The sequence below is a fragment of the Buteo buteo genome, chromosome 5 (genome assembly GCF_964188355.1).
Source record: "Buteo buteo chromosome 5, bButBut1.hap1.1, whole genome shotgun sequence".
NCBI lineage: Eukaryota > Metazoa > Chordata > Aves > Accipitriformes > Accipitridae > Buteo > Buteo buteo.
Genome location: NC_134175.1, coordinates 27,705,382 through 27,722,814, shown reverse-complemented (window position 1 = coordinate 27,722,814; position 17,433 = coordinate 27,705,382). Strand labels below are relative to the sequence as shown.

At 42.7% G+C, this 17,433-nt stretch overlaps 1 protein-coding gene across 4 annotated transcripts in view; it reads right to left on the bottom strand.

Annotated features, from left to right (window-relative positions):
* The window catches only part of SESTD1 (SEC14 and spectrin domain containing 1), a 62,140-nt gene extending 53,840 nt beyond the window's left edge, over window positions 1–8,300 (bottom strand). The window contains exons 1-4 of one of the 4 annotated variants that reach the window (XM_075028333.1): window positions 8,027–8,300; window positions 6,513–6,619; window positions 4,825–4,887; window positions 4,048–4,150 (exon numbers count right to left, since the gene is read on the bottom strand). The gene's annotated coding sequence lies outside the window, so the exon portion shown is untranslated. Of the gene's footprint in view, window positions 1–4,047; window positions 4,151–4,824; window positions 4,888–6,512; window positions 6,620–7,712; window positions 7,732–7,755; window positions 7,984–8,026 lie in introns of those variants that run through there. The other 3 variants (XM_075028329.1, XM_075028331.1, XM_075028330.1) reach the window with 3 other exon arrangements.
* Between the last annotated feature and the right edge of the window lie 9,133 nt (window positions 8,301–17,433).

Genomic DNA, 17,433 nt, shown 5'->3' with positions numbered 1-17,433 from the left:
CTGAATATGACAATTATCTATGTAGATTATTATTTCACTTTCCTTTAAAGCTACATTGAAGGATGTCATCTCTCCCAAGCTAAGTGGCACAAAGACTGAGAGAACACAAACAAAGGTGTCTCCAGGGCTGGTACCCCAGGGTAATTCAAGAAGCACATCAAACCTGCCCAAACAGTAGAAAAATGCTGTAAATATTCATTAGTTAATGCTGCCTTCAATTAAAGAGCACATGGAATTGGGTTACTCAGCTGGACAGTTTCAAAATAACAGTAAAACCTGACAGATGAACATCAGCTTAGGTACTTAAATGCAGTGTTTTGTTTTTACTCTAACATATTATTAGCAGCGGTAATGAATTTTTAACATTAGAGCCCTTCAAACCTCATGAAAAAGGTAACTCCACATATTTAGCAAATATCAAGTTTTTTTTGCTTTTTCAACCATTTTGTTCTTTTTTTTTTTGACTATCTGTAAAATCCATCCATAAAAAAGGGCATACTGAAGTTTTATATTATGCCTGATTTTCAAGTTGAACATAAGGAAAATACTCCTGATCTTCTATAACCTGTTCATTCACACTAAAGGATTAAGAAAATAAAAACCATAAACTCAGTAGATTTCATCAGTGTGTAAGCTTGTTTAATTTTAAAGCAAAAGGCAACCATACAATCTCAGTTCCATTACACATACAGAGTTAGTACTCTAACGCAGCAACTTGTGACAGCAGATGAATGGACAGATTGAAAACATTCTCTATTTTTGGTTAAACCCAGGGTTAACAGTTTGCTAGGCCATGATCCAAAAGCACATTGTCACAGCCATACCAAATTTAAGCTTGGAAAAACTCCATTCCTTCTGCCCCGCTTTCACCTGGAGGCTCAAGTCTTACCTTGTACACTTTGTCTTCTAACTATAGCTAATAATAAAATTTAGAAGAGCTGTCAGTTAACTACTTCCTCTATTTAACCCATCTTCCATATTCATTTCCCACCCTTTTTCACCCCCTCAACATTCTGTGAAAAGTGAAATAAAAGATCAGTGGCAAAAAGAAGTGATGAGCAATATAGGGAACAGTGAACCAGCAAATTGAGAACAAGTGAGTAAAAGAGGTTATGCCATCCAAGAAGAAAAGACATTGTGCTCATAAGCTTTAACTTTTATCTCAGTCAACTATTCATTTCACAGGATGGTAGGGCTTTTCCTCAGACTTAGAGCAAGTGTCACAGGGGAGGGAAAGAAAAGAAGGAAGACTACTGAGCACAGAAACAATAACACTAAGGATGCACAATAACATCTGCATGTACACCTGTGAAACACAATACTGACACCTCAGTCTTTTCATACAAGAAGGGCAAGCACAGGATACTGTGCAGCAATTAGCACTCTCTCAAAGAATAGCACTTCTTTGGATTCTAAGTCAACGTCCACAGACAGCAGTCTTGTTCCAACCCGAAGGAACAAATGCAGAAGTTCGTAATGACGCTACAACACATGACATACAAAATGATAGCTTGCTAGAGTTTTCCACCTTTTCCAGCCTCAGGCCAAGCCAAACACATATAGTATACATTAAATTACAGCAGTTTTCAGGCTTCTTTAATCTAGAATAGTCAAGAAAATAAGTCACAGGCTTTAGGTGCATCTTCACATTTCCTTTTCTGCCACATTTAGAGAGAGACCCCATGTTCACCTTCCTGCTGAACCCTATAGCTTGCCCTTGTAGGTTGTTACCACAGGCAACAGAAGACACTGATCTACGTTACACCCTCCCTTGCAATAGGCAGCCAAAACAGCATAAGTTGCAGTCATCTGGTACAGGCCCAACTCACTTCACAGCATCAAGCGACCACAGAATACGCAAAATGATGCAATTTGGGAGGTTGCTTCTTCCACCACTTTCTACACAGCAACAGATCAATTGAAATGCTATGTTCAAAGCATAGCATAGACATTTTCTCTTCTTCATCACACTTCCCTAAGACCCATAAAAAAATAAATCTCAGGTTCAGCTCTTAAAATTTTACTTAGAGATCATGTGGAAATAAGACAGAAATCACACAGACTGTAAATTCTCCCACAGAAATAGTTTGAGTCACAGGTTGGGGGGAAGAAAAATAATCAATGAAGAGCAAAATAAAATTACATACTCCTCTTCTAGCTCCCTCTACTAAACAAAAAAAAACCCCCAAAACAAACAAAAAAAACAACCAAAAAAACAAACCACCAAACAAAAAGAAAAACAAGTCATAAAAGCTTGCAAGAATGAGCTGGGGGAAACGAGTACCTTACCACCAGTTCTTTAAGGAACTGTCCAAAACTAGTTTGTGATGAACGATGACAGAGAGCTCTTATGCCTCCAGTACTTCATAAAACTAAGACAGTGGGAGGAATGACATTGGACAATTCTGGCTGTAAGGAGCCAAGTCAAAAGACAAACAGCTGCACTGATGAGTCCAACTGTTGGCAGTTTGGAGCAAATAAAAAACAAAACAAAAAAACTTTCCTCTGGGGTGCAAGATTAGAACTTCTTGTTCCTTTTATAACATTTATATAAGAAAACAATCTACAACTCCATAACAATACACACACTTGGCATTGGTTAAAAGTGCACGTGGTTCAGGCCCTCAGTAATCACATCTTAGCTCAGTATAGTGACAATACAACTGAACCAAAGCAAAAAAGAAATGCTCTTCTAAACCCAAAGCCATCTAGAGCAGCTGGGGGTATGAAAGGCCAAGGGACTGTCTGAAAGGAAGAGTAGGGTAGGGTGTGTAGACCTAAGTGTAGGACACACAAAAGCAGTCCTCGTTTTTGGGTGGAGAAAACTGACCCAAAACAAGAAGAAAACAAAATGAGAGGCTAATAAAAAGACTGTTTATGAATCTCTAAAACTTTGGGGTTGATACCTGACCAAAAAGTTCCCAGCTCAAGAATAAGATTTTGTGTGGACCCTGAAACATACTGAACAATTTCCTCTGTATTAAAAAAAAAAAAAAATTGCAGTAGTGGCTTCCCCCCCTCACTGCACAACACACAAGGTAGACACAGTGAGGATAATAATAAAAATCCCTTCATAACGAATAAATAAGTAGTTTGAGACCTTTGCTAATCTTAACCAAACACAAAATAGAAGAGATTGAAATATGCCAGCTCTGGTACATAAATACCTTGTTCAGTCACATTTTTAAGTTTCAAAATATTTCAGAATTACATGAATTCATTGCTATACAAAATAAAAATAATTATCTATGGTGCCCTTTAATTACTGTCTGCAAGAGAAATAAATCTTTCCTTAACTTGCACAGATGTCTTCAGTTTTTGTACTCATGTTAAAAACTATGAACATTTCAGCTGCAAACCACAAATTAAATTGGCCACAGCAACCACCTGCAGAAACCACAGCACCTCTACCTCTCTCCCACTCCCTCAAAATAAAACATGTAGCATTCTACTATCATAAGCAAATAAATGGCCACATGCTTCAGAGAATATAAAATCAAGCTCTCAACTGCTACCTGGAGCATCTTGCATAGATGTAACACTCATATGTTTTCCACTGATACTACTTTCTAGGGCCAAATTAGAATGTAACATGAAAGAACTAGCAAACACTATGCTAGCAGAGAGAAAATAAGACAACCCGTATTGAGAGTATACTGAAGAAACCATACTGAAGAAACCATTGCTTTTACCAACACCAAAAAGTAGATAAGCCATGGCACCTTTCATCTACATATTATGTGTCCAGCCTGACCCTTTTCCTCAAGAAGGGCTATTTATTTTCTCAAGTTCAGTCATATGTATCTTTTAGTGACCAAAACATCAAGTTAACATCAAATCCATTTATTTATCTTGCTCTTCTGACACTTTTTTTTTTTTGGCCTTACTTGGTCTGGTCAACATTTATCCTTCATGATATCTCTCTAAGAACACATCTCAAATTCAACTCTACCAACACCATAGGAGTTTAGCTTGGCTCTGAATTCTCACATGCATAATGAGAATATCTCCCTTGAATCAGTCATTCTGTGAAGCCCTAAGTCGTACCTTCATCTCCTCTTAACTATTGTAATTTCCTTCTTAATGGGTTCTTTACATCCCAGCGTTCCAAACTTCAGCTTGTCCAAAACGCAGCAGCTCATCTTCTTACCTAGAAACAGGAAAACAACACTCCATGTTGATTTTCACTTGCTTCCTTGTCGAGTTTAGAGTCTGCTGTAAGGATATCCTCACTTCAAAAATATCTCACTCTCATTTTGTCTAAAGAGTAAAAAGCTTTGCTAGTGCATTTTTCTCTTTGCTCACTCAAGGTGCTCAAGTCTCTCATTTCTCTTCTGCGCACAAGCTTATCAACCCCATCAGAGCAGCAAAAATCTACCTCAATGCTTTTAAAACTTCTTTCCTTAACTCACCCACAACCACAGCTCCCTCTTAGAATTAGAATTCACATATCTCCAGTCTTACACTTAAACACCCTCCAATACATTTGCAAACACTGCTCTGAGACACTAACACTACGTGAGACACTGTAACACAAGCTGCACTATTTTATAGTACCTAAGCCAAACTATGTAACATAACTTTAGTATCAGAAGCTTTAGTTGTGTTATAGCACCTTTTAAAGATTTCTGAAAGTCACAAGACAAAGTAAAGTAGGTAAGTTAAAGAAGGCTTGAGTTACAGCCTAAATAAGTTTGTGCAAAACCAGTTGCAAAGATACTGTCCTCTGCAGTGTATTCATCAGTGTCAAAGCTTCATAAGAACCAAATATATTGCATGAAAATTTTAAAGATGTTATTTTTGGAAGAGATTGATCTTACTTACCATTGGTACTGGAATGCAACACTGTCCATTAGGGATACAAGTTTGACCTCCGGATCTCAGATACTGCAAATTTAAATGAAAAAAGTATTTGACCATATTTTTAGATGTTAATACTCAATCTAAAACTTTTATTTCCTTGGAGGTTGAAAACAAGGGTTTATTACAAAACTACATGATAGGGGAGTCAACATTTCCATTATATATTCACAAATACTTGTAAGCTAGGCATTTGAGTTGAGTGGGACAGCAGGAATCCCGTATTTTCTACCAAAACATATGGTAGACATCAACATTGTTTATAATTAGCAGGCAATGCTCCTGAGGCAGCACCGGAAGCAGTGGGAAAGTAACAAGAACCAGAATCCTTGTAGTATGCTTTCAGTCAGAGGTAATCTACACAGAGTTTTAGGCAAAATTGAAAACAGAACAGTGTTAGCTTTTTTTTTTTTGCGAACTGAGGAAGAATGTATTCCTACAAACTAAGTTAATCACTGCTATAAAATTTAAAAAGGCAAATTATAACTTGAATTAAAAAATTTAATTAGTCCCTATTTGAAGATGCAGAATTAAGAAATAAGCAAACATAAAACCACAGCAAATGCTTTAAGACTTGCATGGAACCTTGTAACTAATCAAATTCCATCCACCAACGAAACCCCAAAACTCAAAATTGGTGTATACTGCATTACAGGCAAAGCCAAGATGCTAAACACATTTCATAGGTTTTATAGGTACTCAGATGCAGCAGTCTTTACAGTAATCTCTCTCACAACAAGTTTTAAATTAAAAAAAAAACCAAACAAAAAACAAAACACAAACAACCAACAAAACACAACAACAAAAGAAACCCCAACTTATATTACCAGAAGTTTTCTAGTCAGGAAAATAAACTAGTGATCAGGAAAAATAATATCAATAGCAAGTGCTCAAGATAGCTTGAACAGAGACGTGGCGGAAATCCTGCAAGATCATTTCTTATACCTACAAGACCCTATGCTAGGCTTTTTCTACTTTATCAGAAGCTACCTATGGGTGTTCTATATTTCCCCAACCACTCATAGTCACTGGGGAATAAAGGTGTTCCTCTTCATTCTCTATCCCTAAGGACTCTTGACAGTTACGTAGCATTGTATTGAAGTTCACCACCAATGTATCTAGTCTCTTCCAGAAGTACCTCCAGTTCCCCTCCCTACTACCACTCCCAAGCAGCAGCAAATTGAAACTGAGCTGAAATTCACCCAACTCCTTTATTCTGCTGCTGGAAAATAACAAAACTATGTACATTTCCCCTGTTTACATAAGCTTTACTGAGAAATGTGATTCCACAGCCAATTTAGAATTATAGCTTACAACTCCAGGAGATGTCATGGCACTGTTTCTTGTATGAAATTTAAAAATACACATATTTTCTTCTCTTAACTCTTGTTTCTAGGAAAAAAGACATTACAGATCATCTAAACTACAAATAAAATATCATCTATTAGCATGCTACTTTAGGAAAAAAGTTGGCTGAGGTGATTTTACAGGATTCTTCAAGCAGCAATCTATGATGTCAAGAATTTGCAAAATCCTAAAATCCATCACTAAAGTACACTGTAATTACTCCTAGTTGGGGGGGGGGGGGGGGGGGGCAGTGAGATGGGGTTTTTTTCTCCCCCTGACAGAGCAAAGCATTATCAACACCTTACCAGCAAGCAGTAGACCTCTCTGACCAAACTTCAGTTCTATTCTGTGGTCCACCTTCCCCCTTTTCTCCTCCTTAAGTTTCTGCTCGGTATAGACAATGGGACTAGACCTATAAAAACACACATTCAGAAAGATGAGAACTCTTAGTAGCACTTAAGTTCATCACCATCACTGTTCCTATTATGTAGTAACATTATTCACTATTTACTATACACTGAGTCTTAGCAGACAATGTCACAGAGTGAGGAAAGGGGGAAAAAAACCCCAGTACTTCCTCAACACAGTGAATTTTAATGTGTGAACAAAGTCAACATCCAGTGGTTGGGACAGTGTACGCACTCCAATACCAAAAATGCAGAAGGGCAGTATTTCCCTTGGGATGAAGAAAGATGAAAGAACAACTGACAAAAGCATCTACTAATGGCCATCCATGTAAGCCTTACCAATTTTGCCCATTAAAAAAAAAAAAAAAAACCAAAACACAAAACCCCCCAAAACAAAGAACCCTTCTCCATTAATCGTCTCCACCCTTGCTTCCATACACTCGTAAAATCCTTTAAGAAAAAGGGTGCTTTAGAGCATCTCCTCCCTACAACTGCCTGGCTACAAAAGCTCTGTGTAAGGGGCAGCAAGGGACGCTACAGTTACGGGGGGAAGAGGCAAAATGGCTAGACAATGGACCTGTCAAAAGCCAAAGAAATGGCAACCATGGCTCTGAGCAACCACCGCTTCAGCAGTGAATCAGCTTCCCGACCGGGCAGCGCTTCCAGACACGCTGCCGGGACCGCCCGCCGCCGAGGCGGCCACACGGCCGTGACTCGCCCCCACCAGCCCGCCGCCGCGCTGACCAGCGGCGACGCGCCGGGAAAATCCCCACGCCAAGCCGAGCGCGCCGGCGAGCCTGGAAGCCTGCTCCCCGTCCCGCCGCCGCCGCCGCCTCCCTCCGGTGAGCTCTCCCTTGCCCGAAGCCCCCTCGTCCCTCCCTCCCCGAGCCTGCCGTGACACCCGCGGGGCGGCCGCGGCGGGGCCCGGCGGGAGGGGGCCGCCGCCCTCCCTCGCCCGCCGCCCGCCCGCACAAAGGCAGGCCCCGCCGGCGGCGGCGGCGGCCACTCGGGAGCTCCCCCACCGCCGCGGCCACGTATGTAGCGGCGGCACGAACAATACCCAAACCTGTTGCGCGGGTTTCCCTGGGCTGTACCGACCTGCTGTGCCCCCGGCCCCCCACAAAGGGACACACACACACACCTCCGCAGCCAGCGGCCAGGTACCCCGTTAGCCCTCCCGCCGCCTGCCGCGGGGAGGCGGCGCCGGCCAGGGAGGCAGGGCGCGGGAGGGCTGCCCTGCCGCAAGGCCGGGCCACCGCCGCCCCCCGGGAGGGCCGGCAGCCAGCCGCGGCTCCGACGCCGCCGCCCGGGGAACAAAGCGCGGCCGAGCCGCAGGGCCTGCGCCGCGCCCGGGGCCAACCCCTCGGCGGGGCTGGGGCGAGGGAAGAGCCCCCCCGGACGCGGCTACTCACCCGGCTGCGGCGCTGCGGGTGCCCAGGGCTGGGAGGACGCCGGCGGTAGGGCGGGCGGACGCGGGGCGGAGCCGGGACCCGCCCGCTCCGGCCAGGCTGCGGCTGCGGCGGCTGCCCTCAGCCGCCTCGTACCGCCTGCGCCGGCCCGGCGGCGGTTCCCCGGGGACGGGGGGGGGGGGGGGCGGCTCCGACCCCTCCCCCGTCGGCAAGGAGACGGCGAGCACCGGGCGCTGCCGGGCCCGCCTCCGCTCCGCCGCCCTGGCTTCAGCAACCCGCCCCCCGCCCGCGGGGCGCGGAGCCGCGGTACCGCCCGCCCCTCCCGCGGAGCCGCCGCGGCAGCTGCCCGGGACCCGGCCCGACCGAGAGACGGCGGCGCCAAGCCCCACCCCGCCGGGAGACAATGCGCCGCCGCCGCCCCGCTAGGGGGTGCCGAGCGCTGCGCCCCGCAGGCCTCGGGCCTCGCCAGGCGCCGCCCGGCCCGGCCCCGCCCCGGCCTCCTGTCAGGAACCGAGGGGCCGTTGTGGCCGCCCCGCGTAGCGCGGGCCGGCTGCGGGGTTCTCAGCGCGGGCAGGCCCGTGAGGGTAGCAGTGGCCGCGCCCTGCTCTTCGGAGGTGCACGTGCGTGAGGGCGGGTGGATCACGGGCGAAAACCGGTCGCGCACGCGGCCTCGGGCAGACGTCGGCTTCCACCCGCGGCCCGTTGCCATCCGTGTTTCAGTAATCGCAGCCCCAGCGCCTGTTTTGTTTCCCCCAGATCGCAGCTAATAACCTGTCGTCTGTCCAGGCTCCTGGACAAACATCCTGAAGCCCTTGTCGCACCAAGACAAAAGTCATGCAAGCAAAAATGCGGAAAGAAATGCTGTGAAGAAAGCCAGCCAGGACACTTGTCTCGCTTTCAGTCTAACTGCCCTAGGTCAAGTTGCTGTCAGGCTTAAATCTCCTGCTGAACACATAATTTTTAGGCTACATCATGGCTCTTAGGAAAAAAAATTGGCGTCCGCAAGCTCTATCGTAACAGTAACTTTGCTCTTGTCACTTGCAGAGCGACTGAATATCATTTACTGTATCTCATTCCACCTACGAAAACTGCCTCACACAGGCTGCAACTGCTTGGTTTCTCCCCTCAAAACACTGTCTGCAAAGCTGCCGCTGTCTGTCCCCTTTCTTGGCGGCTGCCAGTCAACATCTGCTGCAGCAGTCGCCCTCAGCGTCACCCTCGGAGCACGCCCGTGACACTGACCTCATCCCTGGCCTCTGCTGACTCAGAAAGCAGTCCCTCTCTCAGCAACACAACCCGTTGGCCATCCAAGAGCTAAAGATAAAGAACTGCCATTAAAATTTTCAGAGGAGGCCTATCAGGCAAAGCCTGTCAGCGTCAAGAACATACCTTCTCTGTCAGGTCTTTCTTTCCTGGAAGAATACTTAAAACGGCAGCAGCATAAGAAGAGGAAAAGAAAAAAAAAAACCTCCCTAACAACCTGTAGAGATGAACAGAGATAAGTGATCTTCATCAGCTTCCCACCAAAAGTAGCTGCTGTAGAGTACCATATGAATTATTTCGCACTTTATTAAAAGAGAAAAATTTTAACAATCTTTTAAGTGTGTGCACTAATGGTTTAAGAATGCGCCAGATACAACTTTTGGGTCACTTTTCTACATTTATGCTTATTTATTGCATACTTGTGGTCAGAAGGTAAAACAATAGAAAGCAGCTTTCTGCTATTCATCAGCGTTTACTTAAGATCCTGCAGGCTGTATCTTTGTAATCTCTGACTGTAGGACAAATAGTATTTCAGAACACCAGATAAGTGATCTGATGTCCCACACCAATGTCCAGCACAAGTGAAAACTCAGTGGAAGTCACCGACACATATATTTTTCATCTTTAAAAGGAGCCAAAGTAAAATCAACAAAGGGAAAACTACAGCTGACAGCCATATTGAGGTTTTTTTTGTTATTTCACACTTCTAAAAGCCTCTGTAGTGCAGACATTACATTCTGTGTACCATTCCTATCACATAGCCTATACAGTAAATGAAAGTACATCTACTTATGACAGGACGGTGCACTTTTGGTGCTTTTCATTTGGCTTGTGGATTTCAAACTCTTCAGTACATATGAACTAAGATTCAACATGCATCCTACTAAAATTTCTCATAGTTACTTTTGAGAAAAGAGAAAAGAAATTTAGGCCAAAATGACATAGACCCAACTTCTCCTCCGTTTTCCTGGTCACAACTGGAATCTCTTCTCAATGACTGAACAAGGCTGCTCCTCCTGCAGAGAGGAGGGGCAGAAGTACTGCAGCGGCTTCCAGTGCTCTGAGACAAGAGTAACCCAAAAGTCACTCTCGCTCGTCCTCTGGCTGAAGCTATGCTAGTTTGAGCATCAAGATGTTGTAACAGGTTTTCTGACTTTCCTTTTCCATGTATACTCTGCTGAGCGATTTGCCAGGACAGAATCTGAGATGATTAATTTTGTTTAAGGTCATACAGGCAGTTCAGAGTTGTAGTTAATTGCCTTTGCCATGCAAACTGCCAGTAGGAAGAAACCACAGTACATTTTTGTATCAAGGATCCATTTGATTAAAACGGGCCTTAATATATGCTATTATTCTCCAGCAGCCATGCCAGATTTACTCAAATATGAATAAAAGAAAATAGGCTGAAAACATCCTGAGCTTTGGGCACTGTGCTGCATGCCAACAGAACAGAGCCTTTGTTACAGGCAGCACAGTGCTCTCACAATAGAGGTACTGCTTCCAGCTTCAGTTGCTGCACTTCCAGAAAAGTCAGCCTTCAAAGAAAAACAAGCCAAACCCACACACACTTCTGGTGGACACCAGCTCATCAGCATGACACTGGTCCCAGGTGTCATCAGGTATGACAGTGGCCATCCTGTGTAGCACCCCGTGGACCCGCTACGCACCTTCGCTCTTGCTCCACTTGCACTGGGCGCAGGGAGATGCTGCCGGGCACAGCCTTGCACCGCGCAGGCTGGAAACCCTCCACCTGGAGTGATTTACTCTGCTGCCTTGTTTGTTATTTGCTTCCACATGTCTGTGTAACCGCTAGACAATTGTTTTTACCTGTAGCACAAAAATGAATGTGAGTAGATAAATTAGTGTAGGCTAGCACTATCCAGCGTAAGTGGCTGGAGATTTAACTTCCAGACCACTGCAATTCATAAATGGTATGTACTGTAAATAAGCAAATAACTATATACACTGGGATTAGTGTAGGCTGGCAGCAATGAATTGTAAATAAAAACTGGAGAATGTTTTTGTATGTGGAGCTTTATGATCACAACAAGATGGTATCATCATATTGACATGTAAGCAGCAGAGACGACTACTACTTTAAAGCCCTATGTATTTGTCATACAGCCAGATTCGTGTTGGCAAAACAGTGGGAAAAGTCCCTTCTATGTTGATAAACAGTATCAGGAGGTTTGGGAAGTGGAAGTGACAGAAAAATAAAAGCACTCAGTGCACACTCAAAACATCACAGAAACAAACGAAAGATCTGCTACAGTCCTCAGTATATGAACTACCATTCACTGGCTTCTGAAGGTAGCCACATTTACCTGCTATTGGCATAAAAATTTGAAATACCCTTTTAAACACAAATACTAATTTTTAATCCTAAACTGAGGAGTGATTGTTTCTTCTGAAACAATTAGAAACAAAGCCTTAAATTGTGCTCTTAATAGAATCTGAAACTCGAGTCCCAAAAAGCCCAAACCCACGAGACTGCATTTTCTGATTAGCACAAGCTGAAAGCCTGGCACTCTGCAGAGGCAGCGCCTAGCAGGTTTTGAAGGATCTATGTTTTATTATATTCATACTTATCAAAGGGTGTATAAAACAATCTTTTAAATAGCTATCTCATGTTGGCAAAATAATTTTGAAGTTCTTCAGTTAAATTATGAAAAAAGAAGTCTTTGTTTTATAAAGGTCTTTGCATGAGTGACATGTCTGTGATGAGAGACAGCAGTATGAATCTTTGCAAGATTCTGAAGAAACTGGGGGGGGGGGGGTGTCTTTTTTTCATATGCTTCTTAGTGCTCAGGTAGAAACAATAAAGCATACCCTGATCTCATCATATCCTTCCAAGTACTAGAGGCTGTTGGATTGTATGTCCTGCAGCAGATGCTGCAGTGACTTTTATTACTTTGTTTAATTACTTTTTATTTTCTATAAAAATATAATCTTCATAGCTTGTCGTTTCCTTCCTACTGAGGAAATAAGGGCTTTCTTGTAAAAAATAAAATAAAATAGAAGCCTAAGGCTGCATTGCCTTAGTAGCTACCTGAGAAATGTTTAATGGGAAGCAAAGCTATCTGTGGTCAGTATCTCACTGCCCAGTTTTCTTAAATACGAACATAGTTTCCTCACAAATTTATTTTATCTTGTGAAGGAGAAATGGTTTCTGGCTGGCAGTAGAACCCTGAGCCTCCCTAATACGGGGGAATGCCTTCCTTTCCACACAGGAAATCAGTCCACGGGGTCTGGCCCGAGTCTCGTGTGCAATAGCAAGGGTATGGATCTTGACCCCGTCTCTGTAGCTACAGTCAGAAGGTACACAACAGCAGAATGGAAATGGGCATGTCTTAGGTCATGTTTGTGGCTGCAGGCGAAGGAGATGAGAACAAACTTACCTGTCATGTTAGGTGCTTGTGCCATACCACTGAGCAGGTTTGGTGGGATGTCTACAGCATACTCAGTTGCTGGATGGCTCAACCTGATCAGGGATTACTGCTGTGGTGCTTGCTGAAGAAAAGGAACAACTACACTTACCATACTAGTTAACATATGAGGCATAACAGCTCTGAAAAAAACATGACTGAAATGCTAACTATAGAAGTAACAGAGAGAGTGCTGATAGTCAGTGACCTTTTGAATGACTCCTGTACAAAGCACCTAATGTTCTGCTGGAACCATATTTGCAGCTCCATGTTGCTTTCTTCTGCTTGCAGAAAAAAAAGAACAAACAGGGATTTTTCTAATGAGACTTGGTTACTTACTGTCTCCCTGCAACTTGCTCGCTCTTTGGCCATGGGGTTTATTAACCACCACCATTTTTGCTTACATTAGATTTACATTTCATTTCCAGCTTCGGAATGAACTATTAGCAAAATATTAACAGCATAGAGAAGGTTAGATGGTAATGTACATCAGAGATCAAGAAATGGGTGTCCTGTACTGTAGCTGTTACTTCATATGGTCTTAGAAAAGGGGAAGACAAAGATGGCTTTACACTTTTTGTGTGCATTCCCCATATTGGGTGATTCTAGATTCTAGCACAGTTCTGACCAGGAGGTGTTAACGAGCATGTTCTTGAGAAAAAACTTCTGTAGTTTTCTTCTGGGGGTCAGAACGGGCACCATTTGGAAAGAGAATAAGTTGAAAGGAGTTTCCCAGTAACTTTTTTTTCTGTATGTCTAAATAGCAAATCTTTCTGTGTTAACAAGAACTGGTCAGTTATGGATTTTACATTCTCTGTATAGGTTCCTCTTTGTAGGGCTTGGATTTCTAACTTTACAAACAGCAGCTGGCATTCAGGGTATATACTAACACTAATCACAATAATCGTTAGCGACAGTGAATTGAAAGAGGAAATTGAAATATGAGCTATTTTTAGAGGCAGTAAGCCAGAGCTCTTCACTCTCAGAGAAAAGCCATTTTTAGGAGTAAGTGGCTGAGCTGGTTAAAATTCATCACTGTGTCTGCTAGTCTGTGGATGACCTTAAATCTTCCTGATTTTATAGTTTACTATGTTTATTAAGCATTTAGGACCTTTAAATTTTAACCTTTGGTGTAGAAGAGTGCTTATTTTATAGAGATTCAGTGTTACTCAGTGTTCAGTTACTCAGTAGTGAGTGTTCACCCTGCATGTCAGAAATCCTCATCAAGGAAGAGAGAATGTCGTGGTTAAAACCCCATTTTACCAAAAAAAGGAATTACATCTGTAATTATAATTAAAAAGTAAAACATTTTGAAACGTGTGAAGGTAATTGCTTTATCAAAACTGTTGTGTACAAACTTTAACGCATTTTTGAAAGAGTAGTTTCAAATATAATTGTGTTTATCCTTAACTTAAAATATTTCTGAAATCTTAGTCAGAGTGGCCAGGATTTTCAAACACATCCAAAAGCCCTAGGAGCCTAATCATGGGACATGTTTCTAATCCACAGAGGTGTTTTAAAATTCCACTCATTGGTCCTTGTTTTGTTGTTGTTTTGCATAGTTCAGAATTAGTTTGTAAACCTCTTCCTATATCACTTTTCTGCACACATACATCAGAAGTCACGGCCAATCAGGCTGCAGCACTGATCTTATTCACGGAGGTCACGCACTTTACAAATAGGTTGTTAAAGTCATTCAGGACACCTTGAGAATAAGGTACTATTTAAATGGACTATGAAAAGGTACTACTTAAATGGAATATGAATAATACTGTCTAATCTAAAGTGCTGATAATTTTCTAGTCTGAGGCAAGGATTTCTTGAGCTTTTCATCTTTACAGTATTTGGTGTTATACAACAACTGAAATTTGGATGTAAGTGTTCAGTACTAAATTAGGTACTTGGCACTTTGTCTTCTAGTACATGAACATAATTTCAGAACAGCTCATACTGAGAGACAGGAAAAATAGGGAAGAGATGAACGAAATCATGCAACAATTTTTACTTAATAAGGTAATACTGAAAAACTTCCATAAAAACAAATATTGTTGAAGAATGTTATCACGCACTGAGTTACTGTATGTAGCAAAATTTTACAAAACATTAAAATTTACATTTCTGTGTGTAAAAAAAAAAAAAAAAAGATAAAACCCCTTCCGTTACAGACTCATAGCAAATTTTACTTCAGCAAATGATCCTTTCCAAAGAAAAGATCATTAAAACTCCTCATATTCTTCCCATGAGCCAGTGAGCAGATTGAAAACCCAATGTACTTTGAATTAAACTTTCAGTACTGCAAACTAAGGAAACTTATCAGATGCACACAGATGAAAGGAAAGGAATCTCGGGGAGCACAGTCAGAGGCAGCTCAAGTACACGCGTGCAACTCCACTTTTAGGGCATGGCAGGGGGAGAAAACCTTTCTGTACTTGCATTAGGTAAGAAATTTAAAATTAGTCATTTTGATTGTATACAAGCCGATTTCTTGTACTGTAACAAATATTGATGAGTACCTTATTGCTTCAATAGTATCTTTCTTGTAATGGTAATAAAGGTGTTTAAATCTATTTCATTTCTCAGCATTAAGGTCTAAAGTTTAGTTAGTTCTTAGTATTAACTGGTTTAGCTTCAGAGAGGCAGGAGTTGGGTAGACTCTTTCCCGCAGTCTGGTGCAGGGTATGCAGCAGCTGACTCCCAACTATCACAACAGCCTGTCCACACTTACCCATCAAATCCGGCCAGGCGATCTGAGTGGTTTGTAGATCCTTTTACGGTGAGCTATTCAAGCTGCTATGTTTGTTCTCAGACTCTACAGAAAAGGAACAGCTATTTGCAACATCATACGCTTGCATCTTTAAGCAAAACTGCAGCAGTTCTACTCCTTTTCTGGTTTTGCAAAGTTGTGTTCTGAACTGGAGGAGGAAGCAGAATTTGTACCTAATGAAATGGGCATCTGGAGCTAGGGCTTTCAAGTTCTGTGCTTCTTTAGTGGATTATTGCTCACTAAGAGTTTGATACTGACTTCTATTGCTTATTTCTACACAGGCTCACATTTCAGGATTTTTGAAATGTTTGGTTTAACTGAATCAGAAGTATATTTGGAATGTCAACATATTTGAAACAATGCAATAAATGCAGAGCTGTGAGATTGTTTTGCTTAAGCATTTTGCAAGGATTCTGTTAGTTTCACATGATTTTATGAAATAATTGGTTTTCATTCATTCTTCTCCTAAACCCTTTTTCATAACTGACTGTGGCTATCTTTCATACTTTAACCGTAAGTAAAACATGTGTGTCCTCTAGTTATAATCAGCAACTAGAACCAGACTACTATTTGCCTTTTTATCCAAAAAGCAAGTATTTTGCTTAGAATTTTTTGCCCTGTATTTATGAATGCCTATATGATAGGAATCTGGAATAAAAAAAGGGGAAAAAAAACAACAGAAATTTAGAACTCTTAGGACTGGCAAGAAACATTTGAGTTTTCCATATCTTGACATTGCAGCAAATTGTTCTAATGAATCTTCCTGCTTAAAATTCATAAGCATACTAAGTGCATGCAGTCAGAAGCAGCATCCTTTTAAACCTTCCTTAGGATAAACAGGCCCCATCTGTTTTCATTGGCTTCTGTACCATCTAGGCCATCTATTACCCCTTTGCAGAAACGTGTCCTTACGCCTGTCGGTTGTTGTCACCAGTGCTAGTGCCAACTCTTCCCCTCTAGCTTCCTCAACACCCTCACTAGCTCAAGTGAAGTCCTTTCCTGAACTCCAGACTGGCTGGCCTGTTTAGTGCCTGGAGTTTATCCCTTCATTGTTGTGCCATAAGGGAAGTAAACAGCCTTCTCAGCTTTGCCTTCAGCCAACAGTAGAAACTTTGTTATGCATTTCTCTGTTTTGGTTTCCTCCCTGCTCTAAGCAGGTTTTGGGTTTAGTTCAGAATTCTCTCACTGCACCCACGCTGCCTGTCTACCTGTGCCCCTGTCACCTGGAAGATGGCACGTGTCTCCATCCTCTGACCTGCAGGCAGGCTCTTCTCCGTGGCTGGTCATCTCAGGCCAGAGTTTGATAAAGCCCTGACTTCATTCGCACCTGCCCCTCTTGCCACTGCCTTTTCATGGTGCATTTTAATTTGTGCAGTTACACAGTGAGCCAGGCTGGAGAACTGACCAAGATAAAAAACAGCTGCTTTCCCTCCCTGCAAAGCTGATTCAGCCAGCACTTCCACTGAAGGAAGTATTCATCAAACTCTACCTCAAGTTAAAAAGTAAATCCCTCCTGTTAAGTCACACATGCCCTTCCCTCTGAGTACTCGGTCAGTCCTTTGTGCCTTTCCTGCTGTCAACCCCTGACTTCACTAGTCTTCTCTTCAAACATTTTGCTTTGTCCAACAAAGTTGACTAGCCAGGGTTTTCTAAGTTGCTGCTGTGCCATTCTTCAAGTGGCTTCCACTTGAGTGCAACCAGCAAAGTTCAGGGGCCCCCCAATATTTCAGTTCTTGAATGTCTGTCAACCTCTGGCATCATGCAGCAGGTTACACATATGCTGTGATATTTAGGAATACAGAAATGTTTTGAGATCAGTCAGAATTTGTAAGCTGTGCAGAGATTCCCCAGGCAGTATGTATGACTTCTTCCTTCATTCTTTTTAGTTTTCAACCCAATGTAAGAAATTAAACAATTTTTGATAGAATGGGAAGAAAAGCCTTTCCAGGTGACTGCTC